Raw genomic sequence first — 23,932 nt, 5'->3', positions numbered from 1 at the left:
CAGTGTGGGGAATATACTCAATAACTATGTAATTTCTTTGGTGATATATTATAACTAAATTTATTGTGGTGATCATGTTGAAATGTATAGAAATACCAAATCACTATGTTGTGTAACAGGAATTAACACAATGTTTTAGGTCAATTATACTTCACAAACAAACAAATACACTCATAGAAAAAGAGTTCAGGCGTATAGTTACCAGAGGTGGGAGGTGGGGGGAGGGGGAACTGGATGAAGGCATCAAAAGGTACAAACTTCCAGTTATAAGTTGAATAAGTACTAGGGATGTAATGTACAACATAATAAAGATAATTAACACTGCTGTGTGTTATATATGAGAGTCATCAAAAGAGTAAAGCCTAAGAGTTCTCTAAACAAGAAAAAAGGTTTTTTTAATCTTGTTTCTTTAATGTTTTATCTGTATGACATGATGGATGCTTACTAAATTTACTGTGATAATCATTTCATGTTGTATGTAAGTCATCATTCTCTGTGCCTAAACATATACAGTATTGTACATCAATCATACCTTAATAAAACTAGAAGAAAAAAATTAATTAGCTTATTTAAAAATAAGATCCTGTTTTAGAGAACAATAGGTTGATAAAAAGCATCTAACAATATTACCCCATATTTGGCAGGATAAATATATCAAGAAATCGTACTTATAAAGGCTAAAGTGGGGGACACAGCCAAGATGGTGTCGTGGGAAGACTCAGAGTTCACGTCTCCCCACAACTGGGACACCTGCTGGATGCTGGTAAGGGACCTCGATGCCCAAGGAGATGGGAGGAATCTTTGCATCCCCTGCTTCGGTGGCTCCGAAGTAGATGCACAGGGACTCTACTGCACGCCCTACATGTGGCAGGAAGCCCAGGGTCTCTCCAGTCTCAGCCAATGGTCTCTACTCCCTGAACTGTCCCCAGATCCGGGGACTTACGCAGACCAGAAGGAGGTCTGTCCAGTATCCTTCTGTCACCCTTCCTCAAGACAAGAGCCCTCTGGGCTTTCAGGTGGCTGCTGCTCACCCCCGTTGCTGCCACATACTGCATCAAACCCCTAAAACCCAAAAGATGCCCCTCTCTCTCACCACGGAGCTGACTGTCTGTGGAGACACGTTCATTCTCCCTGAGGTAAGAAGGGAAAACCTTCCATACCTAAGAGACAGTTTTTAGGGAATCACTAGTCCCAAGGGACTTCCCAGCTCAGAGCTGAGAAGAGCCACCCATGCCGCAGCAGTGAAAAACCAAACCCATGTTCAATCTTTACCAGGTGATAAGTTACTTTCCTCTTTGCCTGGACTGACTGCTACAGACATTTTTCCCAGTGAATTTAACCAAAGACTTTATTTTTGGGCAAAACTGTGAATGTGAACAAGTTGTCCTGGCAATAGGCTTTTATCTTCATAGGAATAGGTCAACAAAGGCATTTTGTGAGCGTGCATGTGTGTGCGGGGCCCCGAAGCAGGTGCTGTGCGATGAGAAGGAGATGACGATGATTAACAGCAGCTAGAAAATATTTATGAAGAGGAATCGAGCGTCCTCGCGTACTCTCCCCTGTACTTTCTTTAGCCTCTTGAAACAGTGATAAAGGCAGTTACGAAGAGGAAGCTATTAGTAACCAGGATATTTGAGAGAAGAACATGATGGAACGTGGCTTCTCAGAGGAATTGATTACTAACAAGCTTTAAGCTCAGTGCATTTCCGATAAGACTCCTAACACCAAAGCTTCTGTTCCACTTTATATATAAGACATCTTGTGACGACTTCACTTACCTCGTCAACCATACTTCACAAGAACCAGACAAGCTTTGGACTCAAAATATATCCCCTCTCTTAGAAGGGAGTCTTGAAAAGCTTGTATCATTCCCTATTAGATCATTTCTGTCTCACTAAATATTTCTCACTTACTCAGTTCTCTAAATTCTCAAGAAGCATTTTTATTTTTCCTCCCTCCTTTGGCTTTTCTTCCCATGTCAGTAAGAAATCCCACTGCCACACTTGTTCCCTTGTTTTCTGCGGGAGTAGAGAGCTCTAAAATTATTGCGTTGAGGCCGGTGGTGAGGTCTCTTCCACCTCTAATGAAATGCTCTTCGCAGAACTCGTAGCTACCAAGAGTCAAATAATGTGTGGAGAGTGAGGGGAGAGCTCTCAGGTCTGGCCCAGAAAAGTATAGGAGTGTTTCACATGCTAAAATATCTATATGTATTTAGAGAGATGTAACTGTGCATTGCAAATGTCAAAGAAAGTTTATTTACACAGAAGGAGTGTGGTCATTGACTAGATCAAAATTAGGAGAATGGTCATTAGCACAAATTATATGAAAGAGGCTCTTTCACCTCAAACAGAGTTTAGCAATTACCTTTTTGCAGGCTCTCCACTTGAAGGATCTCCCAGAGATTCAGGATGCGAGGGCTTAAACGGCCCGCAGGTATAACAACATCCCTGAAAATTAGATCTTTCGGCCTATTTCTAACCACCTCTAAGAATGGAAAACACCATTGCCGAAGATTGCCTTTTTCCTTGGATTTGTGGGTTTCCTGGAGTAACTCAGTGCCGTTAAGTATAAACACATCAAATAAACACTACTCCCTCCTCATCCTCTATAACGTTCCTCGTAGTGAGCCCGTATTTTTATCCCTAAAACTTGGACCCGTGAGTTCCCGCTTTTCCTTCTTACATCACCCAGAAGAAATGGAATCCATCTCCTGTGTGCAAACAGTGTCTTCAAGGGCCACCCGTCATGGGCCCTCCCTCAAAGCCTGCATCCTGCTCTCCTACAACATGGGCTCTGATTTCTAGACGACTTGCTCTTCCAAACACCTCCCACTGGACACCCGTCAGGAGGCTCTTGACCTCTCCTTGAACAGATGATTCCTGGTGAGGTCTAATCAACACAAAATCCAGCAAGACCACTTAGACACTTTCTATAAACCTGGCCTAACCCCCCAGAGCTTTCTTAGCAAACACATCTGCTTGCGGTTCATTGAGCTCACAGTTGGCTAAGCCAAGTACCCTCTAACCTAGAAACGTGTTACTTGACTTCGGAACCCGAGCACATTTAGCACATTAGGCATTTAGACCTCTTACACGTCTTTACGTTCTATTTAAACGTTCTAGCCTTTAAAGTTATTTTTGATTCCTGCTTCTTTAGCCAATGCATTATTTCTTCTTCCTAACTTTTTAAATTTCTGAATTTGATTAATATGCGGTCAAAAATATGCGTTTTTCTAAATCCATTTATTTAAACTGTTCCATAGAACAGGATGAAACAGGGTCTTTTGTCATGTCTCTACAGAAGGAAACCTGGATTGAGATCAGTCCAGTAAACTTTCCATTCTTTTTTGGGCATAGCCACTCTGACCTCACTATTCCAGCCTGAGCTTCTGAAATAACCACCCCTCTCCACCGTTTCCTTGAAACATGGGAAGAAATAGGAACTTTCTATCAATGCTACCGAGTTTTTATAGACACATCATCTCTTCTCCCAGGCCCTCGAAGCCACACAGACCTACACCCTGCAGGACACAGCCAGGATGGTTATTAATTACGAGTAGCTGGATGCATACATATGGGGATTCTTTTTGTTCCAGCGTCCTTTGCATCCTGTATATATATCATCCCAGCTGCCCTGTACTCTGTACAGAAACAAAAACAGATGCTACATGTGTTTGACCCTAAACCAAATTCCGTGTGGTCTAAAGGGACAAAGTTAGAATCAATGAGTCCAAGTTTCAGGGAGAAAGATATCGGCTCACTATGGGGAATGATTATAGATCAGCTTCCTGGCTGAGGGCAGTGGTTTTTTGACGTATTCATATTAAAAGGCACTGAGTTACTGCAGGGAAAGAGACACGGTTAAGTATCATCGCATTTCCTGTCTGCACTGTATCACTCCCAGCAGCTACGCCCTGTCCACGAAAACAAGCAAGGGTCTTCATTCCAACTACTACCCTTCAAGCTGAGTGTGCAACCTGAATCCTTCAACGCCAGGAATGCCCTCATACTCCAGACCTTTCTTGACTCCACACATCTCCAAACTGAGAGGATACAGCCCATGTCAAATGTTCTCCTAAAAGCTGAGCCTAGTACTAAGTCAACCTTATATATGCACTTGAGTTAAGGGGCGAATGTCGACAGTAATGAAAACATCAGCCTGCCAATTAATATCTACACTTTAACAAAAGGTGTCCATGCCTTAAACCATATTGTTTATGTTGTGGGTCCTTGGCAACCCTGTCAAGAAAGCAGCCGTGTTCCTCCACTGACATGCAAACCAGCCCCTAAATAATTACCATCCCTGTGAAGCTGGAAATGCTGACCCATAAGTGCACACTCCTCACAAGTACGATTGATTACTGTCTTTATTTCTATTTTATATATTAATGATAAGCCCCATTAACCTCCCCTAGTTAGAATGAAATAGATGATTTTATTTGAAAAGGGGGGGGGAATTGGGAGATTGGGATTGACACATACACACTACTATATATAAAATAGTTAACTAATAAGGACCTACTGTAGAGCACAGGGAATTTTACTCAATACTCTGTAATGGTCCATATGGGAAAAGAATCTAAAAAAGAGTGGATATATGTATATGTATAACTTACTCACTTTGCTGTATGACAGACACTAACACAACATTGTCAATCAACTATAGTCCAGTAAAAATTAGTTTAAAAGAATAAAATAAGTTACAAAATTTTAAAAAATAAAAAATAAGGCCTGCCTGGTTAGTAAAGAGCTTTTACTCCAAAGTTCGGTATTCTATATATTTAAAACATCTTCACTGAGAATAAAAATCTCAGAAAGATTTCAGAAGCAATACCCCAAAACCAAGTATCCACAAAAACAATAGTAACAATACCAGTGTCACCAAGGCATTGCAACAACCGGACCAGAATGTCAGCTTTCGTTATAAAAGATCTCAAACACCCCCCCCACCACACACACACACAAAGCTGTAGCCCATCTTCACATTCAAATGTAATCAAGTTTTAAAAACTGTCATGTGGAGCATTGCCCTCTGAGGAAGGCGCCATTAAGACCCTCATAAGCCTCAGGGCCCGACTGTACTCTCCTTGGTATGCATCCTGGACTTTATGGTATGAACGTAAAAAAGGAGATGGCCTTTGGCCAGATCGCTCCAGGGACCTGCTCAGTTACTGGGAGTCCCTGGTTGTTCCCTAAAGCTAAGAAAAGCAACCCTGGAGGGGAAGTTGGTGCCTTTGTGGAACAAGCAATAAACCCGCTGATGCAGATATGGTGGCGACTAGCCAAGACAGCCCAGTTCTACAGAAAAATGTTTATACAAAGTTTCTGCTTTAGGGCACAATGTCTATGCAAATTCCCTGCTTTAGGGGTATATAAATGGCTATGCTTTGTCATTAAATCTGCCTTGCAACCATCAGTTGTCTGTGCCCTTCTGATTCCATACCTTGGTGCGTTCCGTTCCCTACCCTCTCTCGTCGATTGTTGCTGCACTTTGAGGACCCGCCCCCGCCCCACAAAGCTGTAGCCCATCTTCACATTCAAATGTAATCAAGTTTTAAAAACTGTCACAACAACATCTGTTGCCACAAAACAATTTACCAGATCTTGAGTGTTTTAAGATACTTTTCACCCATTTGAATTGGAATTAAGCTAGTTCCTACGTACATAAACACAAATGCACATTTTTGGATGGCTTACAAGAGATTTCAGTCAAAAGTCCATTAGCCTTTGAAAATTTTCTGGTGATCCCAGCAAGTTTAATAATAAAAGGGCTTGTTTTCAAGGGTTTATTAAAGAAAAATGATCATTAAACGTGGATAGCATCACAGTGTCGTAAGGATTTAGAAGGGATTTTGAAAGTCATCTTGCACTATTAACCCCACAGGTTTAAGCCAAAGCTAATCTCAAGAGAGATGAGAAGTCTTCCCTTCTGTGGAGGCTGACAGGAAAGATTTCATGAGCAAGAGCTTCCATGGTGCGACATAATCTCTGTTACTTAATAAAGGTCCTAGTCACTGACCTGGATCACAGCAACCGTTCCGTTCTGTCTCCCCTCGTGCTGGCTGCCCTCGTGCCAGGGGCACGTGGGGAAGCGGCTCCCTCCACCGTCCCGGGTGCATTGGAGGCTCCCCTTGGCTGAGTGTGGACTCTGCAGGGATCCCAGGGAAAGACAGAGAAGGGATTGGTACAGCTTTTGTCTCCCAGAAGATTGTTGGCGGGGGCTCTGTGGTCTCAGATGAAGCCCTGAGTGTGTCTTGGGGGTGCTGACCTCTGCTCCACAGCCCCTCCCTATTACTTATGATCCCCATCTTGAGGGAGGATGGCAGATCATAGCACGGACCATAGAATCAGACCCTGTGGGTTTCAAATTATTACCGGGTTCCAATACCAGTTAACTCAGCAAGTCATATAAACTCTGTAAGTTTCTGTTTCCCCATTCAGAAACCGAGGATGATAAGCAGGTTGATGTGAGGCGTGAATCACAAGATGGATAAGACTTAACCCCTGAGTCACAGACTAGGGGTTTTAGCTGGACCCTGGGACTCTAAATCCCAGGCTTTCCCCCTTACCATGCAATCTCCGTTACGTGTAACCTTGAACAGAATCAGGACAGGACAGAAGATAAAATACATGGAGCGTCACCAAGGAACCCTTAAACTAGCAGGTAAAATGCACCACTTATCAAGAGCCAGCTTGGTCTAGTTCAGTGATTCTAGTGTAATGCGGGCAAAGCATCACCTTACCCACAACTTAGGAAGGGAGCCTAAATCTCCAGTGATGTGACTTCTCTTCTGACCCGCACAATCACCTGTGGGTCAGACAGGGCAGGCAACTGTATCCTGGACTCGGGTCCAGAGAAGATCCCAGAGCTACTAAACGTGAAACTGGGCCCCCAAATCAAGTCTCTGGCTTCCAAGCTTGGAGCTTTTACAACTGCCTATTACCCACGTTTCTTACCACAAATTATTCGCTTGAAGCCTCACTTTACTTTCATCGTAGCCACAGAGATCTGCACACAGTGGGCTGACCTTGCTCAGTAAAATGGGATCATTGTGTTTCCCAGAGGAAGCATCACCATATAGAGCACCACTGGGGAAAATCACTTCTCCATTCCAAATGCAGGAAAGCCTGCTGCTTTGCATGCCGCCCGTGAGTTTTCCGCAGGTCCTAACTTGACTCAATTAACATTGGCCTTTCTGTAGATGGCAGTGGATTTGGCTGACTGTTTATCAGATATGCAGCGCCAGCATCATCTGAGTCAGCATCCCATACCACTGCGATCTTGGCCCCAACTATGAATTACTTAAATAGTAATAATTTGGCTGTGAGACTTTCAGTATAGTTGGTTGAGTCTAAATCACGCCGATCGATCTTTTTGCTTCTCTGTCTTTAGCTATCTGTGTTTACAGTACTGTGCCACCCTCAGGACTTTTTATTACAAAAGAGTTGGCTGTATAAAGATTGTGTAAACCTAGCAGAGGTGAATTTTGGTACAAAATCAGATTATCTTAGAGACATATGTTAAGAACATTCACAAGTGCATTTATTAATATTTGATGCACTTAAAAAAACAGAGTGAGGGTGGGTGGAAGCATCTGTGGTGAGATGAACATATGTAGCAACTTTGTTCATTGCTTGTTTGAGACTGTTGATCTGTCAATATATGCACGGGGTAATCACTCAACTTGCAAGTGTTCGATCTGAGGGATCTGATAAGAGAAGAACTACAGAAAAGCAGAATAAGTTAGCTAGTATCCAAGAAGAGAAACTATGAAAATGTATGGAGAAAGATGTTCCCAACTCCGTTTGTATTTACCCTTGTTCAACCGTGGAAGAAACCATGGATATAAATTATTTTAGTCAACACTTAAGAAGTAGCAACAAGGGCATAAGGGAGAGATGATGTTTTCATTTCTTATGAAAAAGGCTTCCGATAAACTTTGATGCTAACCTCTAAATATTCCGTGCACTGTGATCAGTTCTGCAAAGCAATGGAAAAAGCCATGAGAGTGCATTAAAAGCAGAATGAATGAGATATGGAAGCAAATGTTAGAAAGCAATTCGGGGCTTTTTGGGGGGAGGAAAAGTGATGTGTGTCTACTTAACATCACCTTTGCTTAACAAAACGCTGATATTGCAGCTGGCCTGAGGAATGTGCCTCCCTTGAAAGGCTGCATTTGGACTACAAGCTACCCAAGGTTTGGTTTTCAAATGCAAACATAAACATACGCGGCAACAATCCATATTCCCCCAACATTATTATATCAAGTTTCACTTTACGCCTAGATATTTTTAGAAAAAACCTATTTCTTTTGCCAACAGAGTATGGAGCGATTACTTAATTACTTTTAAGCTTTATGTGTTCACCCCAAATGTGTCTCTTGTGCAAAGTATGTAATTTTCTAATAGACTGTGTGGCTACTTTTCAAGATGCTCTATTAAGCCAATTGCTCATGAAAACCCTTATTGGCTCTTTCCTCTTCACAAGGGGGAGGCAGTTAGAAGTTTACCACCACCAGATGGCATGGGAAATATATGCCCAGTCTGGGTAATGCTACTCTGACACCAAAGGAGAGAAGAATTTCTAGAAAACTCTCTGAAAGTGGAGGAAGTACTCACTCCACTTGTTCTGTTTCTTTTTTGCTGTTGTTGTTCCTTCCCTTGTTGTTTTTAAATTGGAGTATAGATGACTTACAATGTTGTGTTAGTTTCTGCTGTGTAGCAAAGTGAATCAGTTAGACTCATACATACATCTGCTCTTTTCTAGATTCTTTTCTGAGTGAAGTAAATCAGACAGAGGACAAATATTGTATTATACCGCTTATATGTGGAATCTAAAAAAATGGTACCAATGAACTTATTTACAAAACAGAAATAGAGTCACAGGTGTAGAAAACAATCTTATTGTAGAAAACCAGGGGGGAAAGGATAAATTGGGAGATTGGAATTGACGTGTACACACTACTATATATAAAATAGATAATAAGGACCTACTGTAGAGCACAGGGAACTCTACTCAATACACTGTAATGGCCTATATGGGAAAAGAATCTAAAAAGGAGTGGATATACGTATATGTATAATTGATTCACTTTGCGTACACCTGAAACCAACACAACATTCTAAATCAACTATACTCCAATAAAAAAATTTGTAAGACATATCTGCACCCCCATAGTCATAGCAGTATATATATATATATATATATATATATACACACACACACACAATGAAATTTTATTCAGCCATGAAAAACTGAGAAACCATTTGTGACATGGATGGACCTTAAGGGCATTATGCTAAGTGAAACACATCAGATAGAGAAAGAGAAATACTGTATAATCTCATTTACATATGAAATCTAAAACAAACAAAAACCTCTCTTTGATGTGGGTCTCATACAGGACAGCGTGCATAAGCCACGTTTCCCAGATTACTGCCCCTAAGTGAGGGCGGCAGCCGTGCCTATTCAGCGCCACGCATCAGCGCCACGCCATCTGTCCCCCACATGGAGGGTCCCACGGCAGCTCACAGGCGTGCCCTACTTGCTGTTGAACCTGCTGACCTCCTGTGCCACAGCCAAAAGCTAGGGAGGCTCCCCACTTCCGCTCCCAGCCGCAGGGCTTCTTTCCTCTGCAGGAGTGCTGTTCTGGCTCCCATGGTGGCCACGAGGAGAGGCTCTGGGGACGCGACCCTGTACCCCCGGCCAGGGCTCTGCTGAGGCCTCTCCATCTCCACGTGTCACACTGCTGAGCGCTGGCTGCGTGCGGCCAGGCTGTGTTCCTCGGGTCGCTGACAGCTTGTTTGTGTCCCGCGGGCTGGACCAGTGCTCTGGGGTAGAGTGTGGGCTTTGTCCCGGGGCTGTTCTGCTTCTCCTGGACGTAGGTTCCCACGCAATGCCTCCCCTCACGCTGTGGGAGTCATACCTCTTGTCTGTTCCCAGGAGCTGGGGGGGACCCTCCTTCAACTCCACCCTCAGAGTCTGAAGTTCCCCTCATCCTCCCCCTGGAGATGACTTTCCATCACTCTAGGACTTCTTCCTGAAGCTCAGCAGTATCATAATCTTAATTGTTTTTTTATGTTTCTCTTGTGAATTTCTCTCTTTCACGGGAAACCTAACTTACAGCCAGAAAGAAAAGTGAAGTTGATTCAGCACCCAAGGTATATAATATAGAAACAGAGCAGGACCCAATGGTCCTTGCCTCCCATGTCCTCTGCCTGCCTTTTGTCTGTAGAAAAACTTAAGCCAAAGAATAAGTTTAATCAGAGAAGTGAGAAAATGCAGAAGAAAAGCAAAACAGTCAGACCGGACAAAATAATAATAGTTTAGTCATTAAGCAAAGTCTGTGACCTTTCGTGCCTTCTCAAGGGCTACAGAGAATATGCTGAGCCATATCCTGAGAGCTATCTTATGGATACTGAAAGCCTCACTGGGTGGAAGAAGTTAACTACATGAAGACCAGACTGGAGCCATGACACAAGCTGCCACAATTCTGAGAACTGGCCTCAAGGAAAAGGGAACAAACTGACCCTGGAACTGAAGATTAACTGTACTTAAAACAATCAAGATGACTCTGATCCAACCACCACAGGGCCACTTTCAAGATGACAGTCAGAGCCGCCTGTGTTGTTTTCTGCATGTGGCCCCCTCCCTCCACCTGTGCACCCCTGAAACTCCCTTTTAAAAGCTCTTGCCCACTGATTGTCAACGGGGGTGCGAGTTGGCCTCTGGACATGAGTCCACCCTCTCCCCCACTTGCCGGCCTCGGAAATAGAGCAAACTTTCTTTTTCACTGACCTTGCTCTGAGCAGCTAGGCGCCATGTTCGGTAACACTATCAGCAGGTAAGTGGAGAGGAGTGGGGCCTGGGGATGAGTGGTACCGTGGTGCTTTCTTTAGTGCTGAGAACAAAGGCTCCAGAGCCAAGCTTAGAAGTGCTGTCTCAGATTCGCTTGGGCCCCAGAACTCATGTCTATCTTCTGTCCGCTCCTGTGTTCAACTGCGTGACCCCCAAATCCTCCAGAAGCTGCATCACAGACATCTCCCTCTATATATGTATATATATATATATATTTTTTTTTTTTTTCTTTTTTGTGGTACGTGGGCCTCTCACTGCTGCGGCCTCTCCCATTGCGGAGCACAGGCTCCGGACGCGCAGGCTCAGCGGCCATGGCTCACGGGCCCAGCCGCTCCGCGGCATGTGGGATCTTCCCGGACCGGGGCACGAACCCGCGTCCCCTGCATTGGCAGGTGGATTCTCAACCACTGCACCACCAGGGAAGCCCCCCCCCCCCCATGTTATAAGTGTGAAGCAAGTACTTCTCTTGATCTTGCTGGAGCCTCCCATTGGTAGCCTGTGAGTGACTCAGTGTTGCTCAAGAATCTGAATTTTAATGCTGTAGACAAGAGACAGTTATGCCAAGGTTAGTGAGCCTTCATCAGCTCTACTGCAGTGTACTGTGCTGACTTCGCTTATCGGCACCATCGGAGTTTGGGGTCCCTAGAGACTATGTCCCATGAAAATCACAATCGCCCTTTTCACTGCAGAATCACTGGTGTGTTAGCTTAGCACCTGGCACCTAAGAGGCACTCAGTAAGTCCTGAATGAATAAATGAAAGAATGCTTTTATTTGAAAAACATGTGTGTGTGAGTGAAGAAAGATGTAAAAGTACAATAAAATACTAAATATGCTGTAATAATGATCTCTGCTGAGACCTGACTACACAGTAATGTGCACACCAGACACCTCAGTTTATCTTGTTTTCCCCAACACTGATCCACTCCTGAGTCACACTCCCCTGAATATCATCATGTTCCCCTATCCTGACTCACTTAGGGCCTCTCATTTGTGCTCCCTCAGTACCTTGTTCTTAAGGCTTATAGTACACAGCATGTACTCTATTCACCCATTTACTTACCTGAATCCCTCACTGGTCTGTATCCTTCTAGAGGGCAGGGTGTCCTACCCGTGTGGTACTCACCACTGTATTTGCAGCCCCCAGAAGACTGCCTCACTGCCTAGTACCTTGCAGGCTCTCAATTAATATTTGTTGACTGACTAAATGAACACTTGATTGACTCAAGTCTTTCAGGGTTTTAGCCCCCATTGAATTTTCTTGACCTTTATACCTTATACTGAGATTAGTCAAGATCACCTGTAAACAAAAATGTGTGAGGAAAAAGGTCTATCTTTCCAGTAGTGTGAAACTCTTTAAATCACCCCTAAAGCAGTGGGCGGGGGAGTCGAGCATGTGTGTTTGTGTGTGAAAAGGGTTGTCTCTCAGGGGTGACAGCTCAGCTTCTGCCTCTTGACATGTCAGGTCCTGTCAAGTGAGAGGTAGACCAGAGTGTCCCCTGCTTCAATGACAGCCTGCACTCTCCCTTGGGAAGTGCGTCCCCCGGACGAGCCCTGGGTAGGACGGCTCTCCAGCTCTTCAAGTGTGTTCACAGGGTTTAGCTATGTATGTTCTGAAAGAAAAATTCTTACTCCCCATAAAACTTACAAAGCAGCACTTTGATAGGAATTTTTTTTTTTTAACTCTAACAGATTATGTTTTCTACTACTTTATCACCTTTGTATTTTGCCTATTTGCTTGGAATCCCAGATGTCCTTTTGAGTTTAAAGACCATCCTTGGGGGCTTCCCTGGTGGCACAGTGGTTGCAAGTCCGCCTGCCGATGCAGGGGACACGGGTTCGTGTCCCGGTCCGGGAAGATCCCACATGCCGCGGAGCGGCTGGGCCCGTGAGCCATGGCCGCTGAGCCTGCGCGTCCGGAGCCTGTGCTCCGCAACGGGAGAGGCCACAACAGTGAGAGGCCTGCGTACCACACACACACACAGAAAGACCATCCTTGGGAAAAAAGCTGATATCTTCATATGCCTAATGCCCTAAAAACCCTGCTGCTTGCAACTCAGCCAAACCATAGTCTGAAGCTTCTCCCAGAAGAGCTGCTAGGGCAGACTCAACGAGAGCTACGGAGAGCTGTCAAAACAGTGCAGTCATCTCATCTTGAGGTTCACTGAGGTGGTAAGCAAAAAAAAAAAAAAAAAAGAAAAACCTGGACATGAAATTGCAAGGATGCCCTGTAATACCGTGTTACAGAACGAGAAAGAGGATGGATAGACAAGAAGATGGACGAAAGCAGGAGTTGGCAATTTTCCAAGTGAAGCAGCAGGTAGTTAAAGCTGAGGCTATGGAAATGGAGAGATCTCCGGAGGAGGGATTCGCTGTTTTCACTAACCACTAATATAGCTCAGGGCTTCACTACCCATCTCCAGCACCAGCTTATGAACCCGGAGATCCACATGGCTCCATCTCAGAGCAATGTTTTGATCAAAGAAAGTTCAAAACAGCCAGCAAATATTTATTTAATTTTAATTTTTACTCAAAGTCTTTACTCGCATTTTTCTAAGATAATGAAAAGGATCCAGATGTATAGGGTTAAAGTAGCATGCAGATCTTCCTCAGCTTGCTATGGGGTTATATCCTGATAAACCCATTGTAAGTTGAAAATATAAATCGAAATGCGTGCAATACACCTAACCTACTGAAGATCATAGCTTAGCCTAGACTAGGTTAAATGTGCTCAGAACACCTACGTTAGCCTACAGTTGGGCAAAGATCATCCAACGCAAAGCCCATTTTATAATGAAGTGTTGAATATCTCATGTAATTTATTGAAGACCGTACTGAAAGTGAAAAACAGAATGGTTGTCCGGGTCTAGAATGGTTCTAAGTGTCTTTACCCTGTGATCACGTGGCCGATAGGAAGCTGCCCGGCATCACGCGAGAGTATGCACCACACGCGCTGGCCCAGGAAAAGATCGAAATTCAAAACTCAAAGTATGATTTCCACTGAACGTGTATCGCTGTTGCACCATCATGAAGTCGAAAAATCGTAAGTCAAACCATGGTTAAGTCAGGGACTGTCCGTATTTAGATCCCATGTGTCCCCTGTGCTCTCCTGCACACCCTGCTACACTGCTCCAGCATCCCTCTTTAAATCCCCCCCAAATCCCTTTCCCTTTCCCTCTTTTCCCAGCCCCAGCCCACCTCTTGATCTTTGTAACCCTCTACTTTTCTTCTTATCTCTCTATCTTCCCCTCCCTGTTAACTTTGTTTAACCACCCTGATACTCCCTTGGTGAGTTACCTTTTCCCCTGTGCCTACTCTAAATGCCACAGGCTCAACTGCATGGCCAGTGCCCACATGGCCAGTTTCCCACCCCAGAGAGAGCCCCCAGACACTCCGAACTTCCTTTGCAGCTGTCAGATTCATTGCTGAGAGTATCAATTCATGTTTCTCTTATGTGTTATGGTACATAGTGCTATGGTACATGAATTTTGACTGTCCTAACACTGTTTTTCCCATAAATTGTGTGATGTTAAGTACAAAAAAAAAATGGTAAAGCAGAAATCCAGTGAAGTAAACAGTCATGGAAGCCATGGATGCTCTGAGCATCTTTTAACCCTCATTGACCTAGGAGTGAGCCCCACACGTGGTGCTGGTGGTGAGGGGGGTGAACTTACGAGGCAACGCTTAGCACGTGTGTAAGAGGGACATTTGGGTTAGACAGCCTGTTACAGAGCCAGAATCCCTAAAGGGTGACACCCAGGCTTACAGGGTAAGCTACGTAAATAAACTTACTTCCCAGAGATCTGGCTCTTGGTAGAGACGGGAAAACTCCTTATGTGGGTTTGAAGACAAAATTCTCACTACTTATTTCTTTGGGAAAAAAAAGAATTTAGTTTGAAGTGATCCTGAATTGGAGGATCCTTTTCATGTTTAACAAAAACATGTTTGTTTAAAAAAACAAAGAAACCAAAAACTGAAAGTAAAAGAAAAGTAAACTGAAACTTTCCAGGAAAGAAAAACATTAAATGCAGACCTCAATGGATAAAAAAGTACCAACAAATAAGAACCCATGTTAAGAAAAAATGTACAAATAGATAAACAACAAAAGCCAACTTAAGAGAAAAAGGAAATAATGGAACTATAAAATCAAGAATCAGAATGATTAGACACAAAAGATAAAATGAGCTTGTTTAGTATGTTTAGGGAAATTACATTTTCCAATAAAAGGATCCAAGATTCTATGCAGAAACTGCTGATTCCAGGACTAAGGCAGGGAATATACATATGATCCTGAAGTATCTTATAATGTCAGAATGTTAGGAAATCCTCAAAAAAAAAAAAAAAAAATAGGGGGACTTCCCTTGTGGTCCAGTCATTAAGATTACATGCTTCCACTGCAGGGGATGTGGATTCAATCCCTGGTTGGGGAACTAAGATCCCGCATGCCATGCAGCATGACAAAAAAAAAAAAAAAATCCACCATGATGATGGTGTCATGAGTTAAACAGTGTTCCTCTAAAATTCATGCTCACACAAGACCTAAGAAAGTAACCTAATTTGTAATCCAAAAATACCTGAGAAGGTGATACTGGAATAGTTTGAGCCCTAAGTACAATGACTGGTGTTCTTACAAGAACAAAAGGTACAAAGAGACACAGAGAAGAAAAAGTTATATAAAGACAGAGACAAAATCGGGAGTGATGAGTCAACAAGCCAAGGAATGCCAAGGATTGCCAGCAACCATCAGTGGCTGGAAGAAACAAGGAGGACTCTTCCCTGCAGCTTTCAGAGGGAGCTTGACCATGCCAACGCCTTAATTTCAAAGCTCTTGCTTCCAGACTGTGAGAGAATACAGTCTGTAGTTTCAAGCTCCCAAGTTTTTAGAACTTTCTTACAGCAGCTCTAGGAAGCTAACACAAAAAGATGTCAAAGAGGCACAGAGAACTGAAAGAAACCCAACGGCCTAAGCTAGAATATTTACACAACAAAACAAATGAAACAGTATTGGATTATAACACAAAGTATAAAATATTCACAAGTCCACGCTAACATAAATAAGTGACTTAATAAATAAATATATGGGGAAAAGAGGCAAATCTTACATGCAGAAGAATGTCAAACACTTTACCAGGAGCTGGAACATGATTCTCAATCCTTAATTAAATGCGGGCTATGCATAATGGTTTTATTTCAAAGAGTACAGTATGTGGGAGTATAACTTTACAGTGGAAAATCTGATAAACAGTGCTTCAGCCAAGTAATCAAGCTCAACATTAACAATCATAAGTCGTGTTTATAGCATGTACCCTTGATATGGTGTGAAGAAAATGATGTTTTAATTCTGTGGTCTTCCTCTCAAGAACACATAAATCCAGTCAAATCATGAGGAAAACATCAGACACATCCCAGTTGAGAGACGTTCCACAAAATACCTGATCAGTACTGCTCAAAACTTTCAAGGTCATCAAAAACAAGGAAAGTCTGAGAAAGAGTGAGTTTTGTGCTTTATTACCTCCCTCTTCTTTGCGGACTCTACTAGTGCATGCATTAAAGCTACATGATATTATTGCATAGGTCATTTTTCCTCTAATTTCTGCTCTGTTTCTCAGATTATCATTTCTGCTGCTCTAACTTCCAGTTTACTAACCCTATTTCTGCCATCTCCAATATGTTGTTCAGCTCAACAGTGAACTTTTTTTCCTATGTTGAACTTTTCAGGTAATGAATTTGCATTTGCTTCTTTTCTGTTTCCATTTCTCTGTGGAGATTTATTGTCTGTACACTAGATTCCTCGTGGCTCTATTTTTCCTTTTGGTTCTTGAATAAGTATTATAAGTTCTTTAAAGTCGTCATCTCTAATTCTAACAGCTGCACCATATTAGTCTTTTTCTATTGACTCATTTCTCCCTTGACTATGAGCATGTCTTCCTATTTCGTCACATACCTAATAATTTAAAAATTTTACACTGAACTTTGTGAAATACCTGTTGTAGAGATTGAATTCTATTGTTGGCTTCTGAAGAGTGTTGATTTTTGTTTCAGGAGGGAGTTCACTCAGCTGGACTCACACTGCAGGTATCTGGAGTAGCTGAAATTGCATAGTCTGGCTCTTTAGTTTCCTTGTAATCACTCTCATGCTTGCATAATTCAGGTTCAGCCAAGGACTTGTATATGGCATTTTGTAGACTTTAGGGCTTCCACTCTGTATACCCCTCCTTCCCAGCATGCACCCCCCTCACTCTTCAGTCATTATGGCAGAACCTCACTTCATCCATTGATTCTTCAGGTCAGCAAGACAGTGGTTTCCTGTTTCAGTTCTCACTCCCTATCACTGTAGACTAGAAAAAAAGCCATAAAAATGGGAATCTTTCCCAGATCTCTATTTTTCAAAGATGATTCCCCTCAAGTTTCTACCTCCTAGTATCCTACTCCTGTGGCTTCAAATAATTTCTCTTTAAAGTAGCATTTTGTACAGAGCTTATAATTGTGATCTGCAGTAGTGTCAGCCTAAATCACGATAATCCACCATTACCAGAAGCAGTACCTCTGCCTATTCATTTGTGATGATTTCTTAAGGACACTTTTCTATTTTTATTTCCCTAAACATATTAAACAAACTCATTTTATCTTTTGTGCCTAATCACTCTGATTCTTTTGTGTTTTTTTTTTTTTTTTTTGGTATGTGAGCCTCACACTGTCGGAGCACAGGCTCCGGAAGCACAGGCTCAGTGGCCATGGCTCACGGGCCCAGCCACTCTGCAGCATGTGGCATCTTTCCGGACCGGGACATGAACCCGTGTCCCCTGCACTGGCAGGCGGATTCTCAACCACTGCGCCACCAGGGAAGCCCAGATTCTTGATTTTATAGTTCCATTATTTCTTTTTTCTCCTAAGTTGGTTTTTGTTGTTTATCTATTTGTACATTTTTTCTTAACATGGGTTCTTATTTGTTGGTACTTTTTTATCCATTGAGGTCTGCATTTAATGTTTTTCTTTCCTGGAAAGTTTCAGTTTACTTTTCTTTTACTTTCAGTTTTTGGTTTGTTTGTTTTTGTTAAACGTGAAAAGGATCCTCCAATTCAGGATCACTTCAAATTAAATTCTTTTTTTTTTTTCAAAGAAATAAGTAGTGAGAATTTTGTCTTCAAACCCACATAAGGAGTTTTTCCCCCTCTCTACCAAGAGCCAGATCTCTGGGAAGCAAGTTTATTTACGTAGCTCACCCTGTAAGCCTGGGTGTCACCCTTTAGGGATTCTGGCTCTGTAACAGGCTGTCTAACCCAAATGTCCCTCTTACACCATGCTAAGCATTGCCTCATAAGTTCACCCCCTCACCACCAGCACCACGTGTGGGGCTCACTTCTAGGTCACTGAGGATTGAAAGATGCTCAGAGCATCCATGGCTTCTGTGACTGCTTACTTCACTGGCTTTCTGCTTTACCTTTTTTTTTTTTTTTTTTTTCACTTTTTACTTTTCCTTTACTTTCTGGCTCATTCAGCTGAGTGTTTAGATGATGTATTTTTTTAAACCCAGAATTTGAAGTGTTTGGTAGCTGAAGAATTTTTTTTTTAGGATAACTAATATACAGCATTGTCAGAAAGAGAGCTTTTTATTTTAATTTTACTTTATTTTCATTTTTTTACAGTAGGCTTTTGTTGGTTACCTATTTTAAATACAGCAGTGGGTGCATGTAAATCCCAAACTCCATGGCAGTCCAGTGGTTAGGATTCCATGCTTCCACTGCAGGTGACACCCATTAAATCCCTGGTCAGGGAGCTAAGATGCTACAGCTAAAAAGAAAAAAAAAGAAAAAACACAATCCATAATACAAAACATCGACAATTTAGACTTTATTCTAATTTTAAATACATGTTATTTTGGAGTGCTTTATTTACATTTAATTTATTTACTTTTATCTTTAATCCATGTGTTGACAATGCTGTGAAAGAACAATTTATTCTGCACATCAGGTGGATCTTCTGGGGGCTTTTTCAGTCTAGTGGCTTGTATACCACCTATAGCAAAAATTTTGCACTTTTGATGATACATTTCTATAGTTTCCCAGGCTGATGCTGGGATTCATGTTTTTTTCTTAAGTGATAAAATGTGGTTGTCACCTATAATCATGTTACTGACTTTCTTTTTTTTTTTTTGCGGTATGCGGGCCTCTCACTGTTATGGCCTCTCCCGTTGCGGAGCACAGGTTCCGGACGCGCAGACCTAGCAGCCATGGCTCACAGGCTTAGTTGCTCTGCGGCATGTGGGATCTTCCCGGACCGGGGCACGAACCCGTGTCCCCTGCATCGGCAGGCGGATTCTCAACCACTGCGCCACCAGGGAAGCCCCTACTGACTTTCTTAGAACTATGTTAGTAATACTACCTATCCACAAAAATTGATAAAATTAAGTAAGACTGTTAAGGGATTAAATTGTGTCTCATGAGCACTACTGTTTCTAAGAATTTGTGAGTTTAGAGAGAATTATGATCAGAAAAACATGATTTTCCTGCTTCACTTAAATGAAATTTGAGTAGTCATTTAATCCATTCATTCCAGTCAAGCAAAATGATAATAAAATTGTTTTTATAGATTAGAATATATTCTGTTTAAAGGTTTTCAAAGAAAACCACAATTTCTTAAATTTTGTTATAATATTTATCATCTCTGACTCTAAAAGAAAACTTCTTTCTTCTACAAGCATGGCCTCAATCCCATCTGTCCTACTCTAATCTGCCTCTTGGTTACCAAAGTTTTCTTCTGACCTACCTGAAGAAAAACGCCAAAGGTATTTGTAAATATTTAGGGAAAAATGAGAATAATTCCCTTTCCTATCTTTGACCATTAAAAATCAAAATCATTGTAACTTTACAAGATAAGGATGGCACAGCTCTCTTGCTTCCTGCCACTCTCACAGAGGTTCCTTGTCACAGCAAAACCACCACACCTGCCCCACCTGGCCTTCCACATTTTGCAGTAGCTTACTAAAATGTCTCTGAGAAAGAAAACAAGATAATCAAAATCCAGCATTTTCTCTAGCCTGTAAATGCTACGGCATTCTTTTATTTCCCCGTGTGGTTATGTTTAACACAGTACTTGATTCCAGCTATTAAACCACTTTTCAGTTTATTCTCCACTAGGCAAGTTGATCCTGTTCTTTTTATCTCTTCTCACAGATTCAACTTTCTTATCCTGTAATCATGTCGTTTGTTTTTCTCTGAAATCTCTTCAAGATATGATCTTCATGCTCATCTCAAGATGAGTCATCATCATTGTCCCTTTGCATCTCAAGAAATAATACACCTACCCCCCTGCTGCCCCCAACATCTGCGTGGAAACATCCCAGTTGATATAGACTGAAGTTATTGATGTTGCTAGACCTTTTAATTGTAGGTTCACTTACACATTTATAAATGTTCCAAAACCAAAGTTTTTCTGATACCCAAAGCCTTTATGTTTAAGAAAACACTGAAGTGGAAATAGAATCATAAATCTAGAAATTTATAGTTGATAGACATATATATATATATAATTTTTCTAAGTTTTTTTTTTTTTTTTAATTTATTTATTTATTTATTTTTGCTGTGTTGGGTCTTCGTTTCTTTGCGAGGGCTTTCTCTAGTTGTGGCATGCGGGGGCCACTCTTCATCGCGGTGCGCGGGCCTCTCACTATCGCGGCCTCTCTTGTTACGGAGCACAAGCTCCAGATGCGCAGGCTCAGTAATTGTGGCTCACGGGCTTAGCCGCTCCGCGGCACGTGGGATCCTCCCAGACCAGGGCTCGAACCCCTGTCCCTTGCATTAGCAGGCAGATTCTCAACCACTGCGCCACCAGGGAAGCCCCTAAGTTTTCTTTTTTGGTGGTAAATACACTCCACATAAAATTTGCCATTTTAAGAGTAAAATTCAATGGTATTTAGTACATTCAAAATGTTGTACAACCGTTACTGCTATATAGTTCCAGACAATTTTATCACCCCCAAAGGAAACCTGGTACCCATTCAGCAGTCTCTCCCTTCTCCCAGCCCCTGGTTACCACTAATCTGCTTTCTGTCTCTACAAATTTGCCTTTTCTGGGTATCTCATATAAGCAAAATCATATGTCCAGAATATGTAGCATTTTGTGTCTGGCTTCTTTCATTCAGCATCATGTGTTCAAGCTTCATTCATGTTGCAGTATGTATTAGTGTTCCACTCCTTTTATGACTGAATAATACTTCACTATATGGATTTAACAGTTTTTCATCAATTCATTAGTTGTTGACATTTAGTTTTTTTACCTTTTTGGCTATTACAAATAGTGCTGCTTTGAACAACCTTATACAAGTGTTTGACCACATGTTCACATGTTTTAAATTCTTTGGGGAACTGCTGGGTCATATGGCAATTCTACGTTTAAGTTATTGAGGAACTTCCAAACTTTTCCAGAGCAGCTGCCCATTTTACATTCCCACCAGCAATCCACAAGTGTTTCAATTTTTCCTCATATGCATCACCACTTCTTATTTTCCATTTTTAAATCATGTCTAGCTCAGTAGATCTAAAATGCTTTCTCATTGGGAATTGGATTTGCATTTCCCTAATGACAATTGACGTAGAGCATCTTTCCATATGTTGGCCATTCGTATATCCCTGTTAGAGGAATGTCTATTCAAGTCCTCGGTCCCTTTTTAAATTGGGTTCTTTGTCCTTTGTTGTTGGGTTGTACTAGACACCAGACACTTATCAGATATATGATTTGCAAATATTTTCTGTCACACTGTGAGTTGCCTTTTCACCCTCTTCATAGTGTATTTTGATGCACAAAATGTTTTCTTTTTGATAAAGTCCAATTTCTCCATTTTGTTATTGTTATTGCTCCTGCTTTTGGTGCTATATCTAAACATCTGTTGCCAAGTCCAACATCACAATCAACTCCTATTTTTCATTCTAAGAGTTTTATAGTGTTAGATCTTACACTTATAATTTTGATCCATCTCCTCCCTCTTGCATCTCCCTCCCACCCTCCATATCCCACTCCTGTAGGTAGTCACATAGCACTGAGCTGATCTCCATGTGCTATGTGCTGATCTCCCTTTGCTATGCAGCTGCTTCCCACTAGCTATCTATTTTAAATTTGGTAGTGTATATATGTCCATGCCACACTCTCACATCGTCCCCACATACGCTTCCCCTCCCCATGTCCTCAACTCCATTATCTACGTCTGCCTCCTAATTCCTGTCCTACCACTAGGTTCGTCAGCATCATTTTTTTTTTGCGACTCCATATATATGTGTTAGCTATTTGTTTTTTGCTTTCTGACTTACTTCACTCTGTATGACAGACTCTAGCTCCATCCACCTCACTACAAATAACTCAATTTCGTTTCTTTTTATGGCTGAGTAATATTCGATTGTACATATATGCCACATCTTCTTTATCCATTCATCTGTCGATGGACACATAGGTTGCTTCCATGTCCTGCCTATTGTAAATAATACTGCAGTGAACATTGGGGGTGCATGTATCTTTTTGAATTATGGTTTTCTCAGGGTACATGCCCTATGTGCCCAGTAGTGGGATTGCTGGGTCATATGGTAGTTCTATTTTTATTTTTTTAAGGAACCTCCATACTGTTGTCCATAGTGGTTGTATCAATTTACATTCCCACCAACAGTGCAAGAGGGTTCCCTTTTCTCCACACCTTCTCCAGCATTTATTGTTTGTAGATTTTTTGATGATGGCCATTCTGACTGGTGTGAGGTGATACCTCAGTGTAGTTTTGATTTGCATTTCTCTAATGATTAGTGATGTTGAGCATCCTTGCATGTGTTTGTTGGCAATCTGTATATCTTCTTTGGAGAAATCACTATTTAGGTCTTCTGCCCATTTTTGGATTAGGAGGTTTGTTTTTTTGATATTGAGCTGCATGAGCAGCTTGTAAATTTTGGAGATTAGTCCTTTGTCAGTTTCATCATTTGCAAATATTTTCTCCCATTCTAAGGGCTGTGTTTTCATCTTGTTTATTGTTTCCTTTGCTGTGCAAAAGTTTTTAAGTTTCATTAGGTCCCATTGGTTTATTTTTGTTTTTAATTCCATTTCTCTAGGAGGTGGGTCAAAAAAGGATCTTGCTGTGATTTATGTCATAGAGTGTTCTGCCTATGTTTTCCTTTAAGAGTTTTATAGTGTCTGGCTTTACATTTAAGTCTTTAATCCATTTTTAGTTTATTCTTGTGTATGGTGTTAGGGAGTGTTCTAATTTCATCCTTTTACATATAGTTGTCCAGTTTTCCGAGCACCACTTACTGAAGAGGCTGTATTTTCTCCATTGTATATTCTTACCTCCTTTATCAAAAATAAGGTGACCATATGTGTGTGGATTTATCTCTGGGCTTTATATCCTGTTCCATTGATCTATATTTCTGTTTTTGTGCCAGTACCTTACTCTCTTGATTAATGTAGCTCTGTAGTATAGTCTGAAGTCCGAGAGCCTAATTCCTCCAGCTCCGTATTTCTTTCACAAGATTGCTTGGCTATTCGGGGTCTGTTGTGTTTCCATACAAATTGTGAAATTTTTTGGTCTAGTTCTGTAAAAATTCCCATTGATAGTTTGATAGAGATTGCATTAAATCTGTAGACTGCTTTGGGTAGAATAGTCATTTTCACAATGTTGATTCTTCCAATCCAAGAACATGGTATATCTCTCCATCTCTTGGTATAATCTTTATTTTCTTTCATCACTGTCTTCTAGTTTTCTGCATACAGGTCTTTTTTCTCCTTAGGTAGGTTTATTCCTAGGTCTTTTATTCTTTTTGTTGCAGTGGTAAATGGGAGTGTTTCCTTATTTTCTCTTTCAGATTTTTCATCATTAGTGTAAAGGAATGAAAGAGATTTCTGTGCATTCATTTTGTATCCTGCTACTTTACCAAATTCATTGAATAGCTCTAGTAGTTTTCTGGTAGCATCTTTAGGATTCTCTATGTATAGTGTCCTGTTATCTGCAAACACTGACAGCTTTACATCTTCTTTTCCGATTTGGATTCCTTTTATTTCTTTTTCTTCTCTGATTGTTGTGGCTAAAACTTCCAAAACTATGTTGAA

At 41.5% G+C, this 23,932-nt stretch overlaps 1 long non-coding RNA gene across 2 annotated transcripts in view; it reads right to left on the bottom strand.

Moving 5' to 3' along the window:
• Positions 1-23,932, bottom strand: part of LOC136792421 (uncharacterized) — a 168,452-nt gene that overhangs the window by 122,167 nt on the left and 22,353 nt on the right. For both annotated transcript variants that reach the window (XR_010836196.1, XR_010836197.1), the window contains exon 2: positions 6,019-6,147. This is a non-coding gene — a long non-coding RNA (uncharacterized lncRNA). The remainder of the gene's footprint in view (positions 1-6,018; positions 6,148-23,932) is intronic.

This window comes from Kogia breviceps, chromosome 13, assembly GCF_026419965.1.
Source record: "Kogia breviceps isolate mKogBre1 chromosome 13, mKogBre1 haplotype 1, whole genome shotgun sequence".
Classification (NCBI taxonomy): domain Eukaryota; kingdom Metazoa; phylum Chordata; class Mammalia; order Artiodactyla; family Physeteridae; genus Kogia; species Kogia breviceps.
Note: the sequence above shows the minus strand (reverse complement) of the source record. Positions and strands in the feature narration are given on the sequence as shown.